This window comes from Xiphias gladius, unplaced genomic scaffold, assembly GCF_016859285.1.
Source record: "Xiphias gladius isolate SHS-SW01 ecotype Sanya breed wild unplaced genomic scaffold, ASM1685928v1 HiC_scaffold_212, whole genome shotgun sequence".
Taxonomy (NCBI): domain Eukaryota; kingdom Metazoa; phylum Chordata; class Actinopteri; order Istiophoriformes; family Xiphiidae; genus Xiphias; species Xiphias gladius.
Genome location: NW_024401878.1, coordinates 1 through 5897, shown reverse-complemented (window position 1 = coordinate 5897; position 5897 = coordinate 1). Strand labels below are relative to the sequence as shown.

Here is a 5897-nt window from a genome sequence, read left to right as displayed (position 1 = left end):
TGCAAGCCAAGTAAATTTTATATGTATACAGAGCGCCAAATCATTACAGAAGTTATCTCGGGGCACTTTTCATATAGAGCAGGTCCAGATGGTACTCTTTTCACAGAGACCCAATGCAGGAGGCAGATGCAAAGTTAAAGCAGCAACTTTACGGAGGGATTCAGGCAGTTTACACAGAAACACTTTGTTCCTGTCGTATATCACGACCTTGCACCTCTTGAGTGGAGAAGAATGATTCACAGCATGTCGATGCTCCTTTTGAGTTTTCTTTATTTGTAAAAAACAGGTACACATAGTTTGCAGGGAGAGAATCACTGAGGTCAAATTAAAAAGCCTGCAAGGGTCCAGTCGAGTCCGATACTCCAATTCTGATTCTCCAACAATATCAGGGTGTTGTCCCAAATATATAGGCTTATGCAAATTCAGCCTTTAATATTCAGGATATCCCACTCCCAACTTTTAGGGTCAGTTTCAGTGTTCTCACTCCCCAATTGCTCATCCCACATATATCACTTTATCTCTGTTCTGACATTGGGCCTTAATGAGGCGAGATGGAGCTTAGGCTACACGTTGACGTAAGCCTCCCGTGTGTCCTTGAACCAGGCAACACAGAATTTGACAGAGGCTGGAATTCGTCAAAGCACTCCCTGTGTCAATTCACACAGAGCTACAGTCTAGGAATTTGGGAAAAACCCGCTTAACCGGTTATGAAATACACAATGTCCAAAGATCAAATCGATCCTGCTTAGGAACAGCAAGGTTCTGGGTTTAAACCTGAATGGTATTGGATTGGATTTGTGTTTTTTGCATGATTTTCCTGGACTCGTGTAGTTCTCACTTAGTACCACGGGAGTTCAACATTTCTTGACTGCCCTGTTTGTGACAAATCCCAGCACTCCAGGTTGGATAAGCATCTGATGGACATCAAGACGCATTAGGCCACACGCAAGTAAATGATTGATTGGTATTCTTTTGACAAAAAAGGATCTACTAGACCTATTGTGCGTATAGAGTTTTAGTCGCCTTTAAGTTATTCATCAAGCAACCGGCTGATATGCCCATGGTCTCATCGTTGGACTTGGGGATGCACAGTGAATTCGATAGATTCTTAGTTTTGTTTACATTATTTGTCACTCCCTAGTTACAAGGGCAGTGGAAAGAGGGTTTTGCATCACATACCCTAGATATTTTTCTAACTAATTGCACATGCTTTAAACTTCACCTTTCTGGCAGTCTGGTGGCTCACCTGGTAGAATGCTTAGCTACGGAGTGACTTCTGGGTCTGCACCCATCTACTTGAAGTCAACCGTACAGGCTTATGCTCCTTCTAGGCCCTGCCTTCCTCCAAGGAACATCGTGTGGCCTTGCCATCCCTGCACACAAGGCAATTAGAATCCACTGTTCACTAAAGGAGGAATGTCTAAAAATAAGCTTTGAAATCCACTTTTCTAGATTATGTTCAGTCCAATGGCGAAGAACAGATGACAGAGGAGCCGGACATTGTGAGCACCCAGGAGGGGGGTGGTGCACCAGATTCCGCCACAAGAAATTGGACTCAAATTGGTCCCCCGTCTCCTTCAAACAGCGATCCTCTTGAAGGCGCCAATATTTCTTCTCTCCATCTTGGGCTGAGCAGCAGTTCGTCCTCCAGTGACCCTCTGCCTCTGAATCAACCCACTGAACTTGATGTCTCCCAAAAATGTTCCGCACCCGTTCCTCTCCCAGATCCTTTAAGCAGCAATCCAAGCTCCAAGGACTTTTCACTGGATGCGTTGCCCTGCATGTCCTCCCTCAGTGACTGTTATTCCAGTCATCCACTTCCATCCACCCCTGTTCCTGGGTCCCTAAGTGCCCAGACTGTCCGACTGTCCAGTGGATCTGTGTCCCAGGACCGCGACTGCAGCTGCAAGCAGCTTGCTTCCAGGGTGCAACGGCTGGAGGAAAAACTCGAAAACATAATTGAAACAACAGCAGCACACACCCCAGAGGCCAATATTCAAACCGTCTGGATCGGCACAAAAATGTGAACCTGCCCAGAAGGGGAAGAGATCAGATTCATTATATTTTAAATGTTCTCTTTTTTGAATTCAATTCAATTTTATTCAGATAGCGTCAAATCACAGCGTACACGATCTAAGGGCACTTTACAGATTAAGGTCGGGACCCTACAATAATATAGAGAGAAACCCGACAGTTCCCAAAAAGAGCAAGCAATAGGTGGAAGTGGAGAGGAGAAACTCCCTTTTTAACAGGAAGAGCCAGACTCAGGGTTGGTGGCTGTCTGCCTCGACCAATTGGGATGAAAAGAGAAAAATGAGGTAGAGAGGTGGGAAAGGGGGGAAAGGGGAAGAGAGAAGACAGTGAACAGTTAGTTGATCTTTCTCACCTCTGGGTTTTGTGGGATTTGAAAACTGATTGATATTGTCTTCGTTACCGCAGAGAAGATTCTTCAGGACTTTGAAAACTTTTGCATGGGGCCACGGACGGCAAGAAAAGACGGGAAAAATACACGCCAGGCATGTGGCCGCGCGCATCGCTTCTGCACGGACATGGTCTCTGGCTGCTCTGTTTCTGCTGGGGAACATGACATGAGATTCCTCGACCGGGTGGACAAGTTGCACTTGCAAGTCAAAAGTCTTTCTTCTTTCATATCTTTCTTAATGGAAAAATGTATCACTCTCACCTATGCAGTAGCCGATCTAAGCGTATTCAAGCTTTGATAACACAGCGACCATTGGGTGCAGAGACATTGGGCTTTGATCGTCAGACGGGGCTGTTTGAGAGCTTTCAGACAAATGTGGTCCCATGTCTCTAGCTTTTTCCTGTGAGAAGTTATCAAAAACCTCTCCCAAATTTATATCTTTGGATTTCCAAACTCTCATCTGTGCAATAGATACTCCAGGGCATTTAAGCCTCGATAACACGGCAACCAAAGAATGTAGAGACATTGGGTTATTCTGAAAATTGGTAGCAGAACTGTTTGATTGGCCTTACAAATATTTCAATGAGAAACAATGAGTTCTTACTGCCTTACTTTTTTCCATAGGTGGCCCATGCTTACCAACGTCGTGATGTTCTTCAAACACATTGGCAAGTCCTTCCAGAAGGTCAGCAAACTGAAGCAGAGCGACAAGCTCTTATAGGAAATGAAAAGGATACAGGCTGAATTGTCAAAGAAAGTGGCTGCCCACCGGCAGGAAGTACTGCGGGTAAATGTTGACACAGTCTGCCAGTCTGCTGGTGCGTTCTTTATAAAATATACATTGTATTTCATGTAAATATATTTTACGCTCTAAAGAAACTTTCACTTTAATTTGAAACTTTATAAAGATGTGACACATGTGAAAACTGTTTTCACAGAGAATCAGCTTGACGCAGCTCAGGAGATCAAATTTGTGATGGCTGCTAGGGAAACTATTTCCAAAACTGTTTGGTAAGTAGAGTTAATGGTTGAGGTTGTATTTCTTCATCTTATGTAGTTTTCGTTGTTTACGATCTACGTATTGTTTTATTTTTTTACATGTATCTTGGTATGCTTTGCAGAGCGCCTCACCAAGAATCCAGGCTCACTGTTTGACCACAATAAGCTCGTGGGCAGCACGATGGGGTTCCTCTGCATCCTCTCTGGACACAGATCAGTTGTCATGACAAATATGACAAAAGAAAACGTCATGAACCCAGACATTTGGCATAATGGCGAGAGGTTTCAGGTTCTGGTAAGATTTTTATTTTTATTTTTATTTTTTTTAACTTTTGACAAAGTAATAAACAATTTCATCAATTAACTTTATCTCACTGTCCTCATTTGGGTTATGGCTCTTAAGTCAAATAGGCTGGATATGCCGGTCGCCTGTGACTGTTTGGCAGGATTCAAATCCACCTACCTACAGAAAAATGCCAATTTTGTGAGATGTTTCTTCTCATTTGGTCAAGCAGCCATGTTTTTGAACGAGGAGGAGTATGGGTGGCTTGCCAAACTGGCGAAAACCCCCTGTTGTACAAAAGGTGGGAGCTGCAAGTATGTATTCCACACAGTCGCTGGCATGCAGATTGTGAAGGCCTCCAACTTCCTCCTAGAGGCATGGAAAGATGCTGGCAGGAAGGGGGATGTGAACTTCAATCAGATCCGGAGCAAGAAAGCACTCCATATCATAAATTCAAGTTTATTTAGAGCTGTGATAAAAAGTTAGAGACACAGAGCTTTGTTTGTCAGAAAGGACTCTTCAAGAGCTCCCAAAAGAGTCTCACCCCATGCCTCTAGCTGCTTCCTGTGAGCAGATATCCAGGCCCAAACTTCTTCCAAATTTCAGTCTATGGACTTCAAAATTCTCATCTATGCAATAGATACTCAAGGACATAATTTAAGCCTTCGATAACACTCGAAGTAAACGGGAAAATAATGCAGGATGACCCTCCGACTGAAACTGTCAATAGTGGTCAATCTGTGGATTTAGCACATTTTTTTGTCCTTCTGTTTGTTTTTCTCTTTCTCTCACGCTCATCATTATTAGCCTACAAACCAAAACGCAAGGTTTTTTTTGTTTTTGTTTTTTTGTCTTTGTTCCTTTTTTGCAGGGCAACATGTACCTCACGAGTGAGCAGAGGGAGCAGGTGGCAAAATCTATGTGGAGGAACCCATCTTGGACAATGAGCCAGTTTGCAAGACGTCAAGGATCTTTGCCAGAAGCGCTGTGACTATCGAGTTGACCCCCTTTCATCTGACGAAGAGCACCTCTCAGCACAACCTTCGGCCACAAAGAGGAAGTTGAATTTCACCGTGAAGTCACCTTCAAATTGCGTTGTCAAGCTCAAACGCTTGAAACAGAGCATTGCTGATTTCTATATGTACAAAATTAAAGCATCAGTACCCCAAGCTGAGCAAACTCCCCAATGCATGACAGCAACCCCGGCCGATCCGACCTCCGTGTGCGTGTAATCACATCTGACTGAGTAGACCCCTACTCATTCATATATATATATATATATATATATATATATATATATATATATATATGTGTATACATTACAAAATTTAAGTCAAAATTATTGAAAAAAATAAAAATAATTATTATGAAAATTATAAGAATGATGTACGAATCTTATTATATATATATATATATATATATAAATATTAAATACTATAGTGAAATCAACATAGTTGAAATTCCAGTCTTGTGCTGTGTATCCATAGAGAACTGTAAGTTAACATACTAGTGTGGTGACTTACCGTTTTATTACCTATATCTTACCATTCCAGGATTATAACGTCGAATTATAGAACTGTGACCTAACACTCTAGAATGTAACCTAACATTCTAGAAATAGTAATGTTTTGGAACTTAAATTCCAATTGTTGAATTGTACATTTACACTTTAATATAATATATTACATAGATTATATGTATATATATATATATATATATATATAATATATTTATATGTCGATAGACTACTGTGGATGTTTAGCTTAACAATCTAGAAATGAGATTTCCACATTTGGAATTGGAAATTCCAATTCTTCCACTGGTATTTAATTTTCACGAACTGCAACTTCACTCTAGAACTGTGATTAACATTCTAGGTATGTGACCTGACACTCTAGAATTTTAATTTCCCGTTCTACAGCTGTAGATTAACATTTCTCGAATTGAAATGTAAATGTACATTTGAAACAACCAATTACTGAACTGTATATTTAAATTTGATACCTGTTCATGTAATGTAATTTAACATCCTAGAAATATACTTGCACAACCTAAATTTGCACGGTTTGAAATTTAGGTTGACGCTGTTCTTCTTTGTAATAGACCTTTATATGCAATCAAGACGGTGTGAGCAGAGTCTCCTTCGTCCTCTTCACATCATCAACACCATCTAATAAACTACAATAACTTTAA

General features: G+C 41.1%; 1 long non-coding RNA gene across 1 annotated transcript; it reads left to right on the top strand.

Moving 5' to 3' along the window:
* The first annotated feature begins 3090 nt into the window (after window positions 1-3090).
* Window positions 3091-4918, top strand: LOC120787559. Its single transcript, XR_005706962.1, has 4 exons — window positions 3091-3209; window positions 3361-3433; window positions 3544-3716; window positions 4576-4918. It is a non-coding gene; the product is annotated as an uncharacterized LOC120787559 (long non-coding RNA).
* The last annotated feature ends 979 nt before the right edge of the window (window positions 4919-5897 follow it).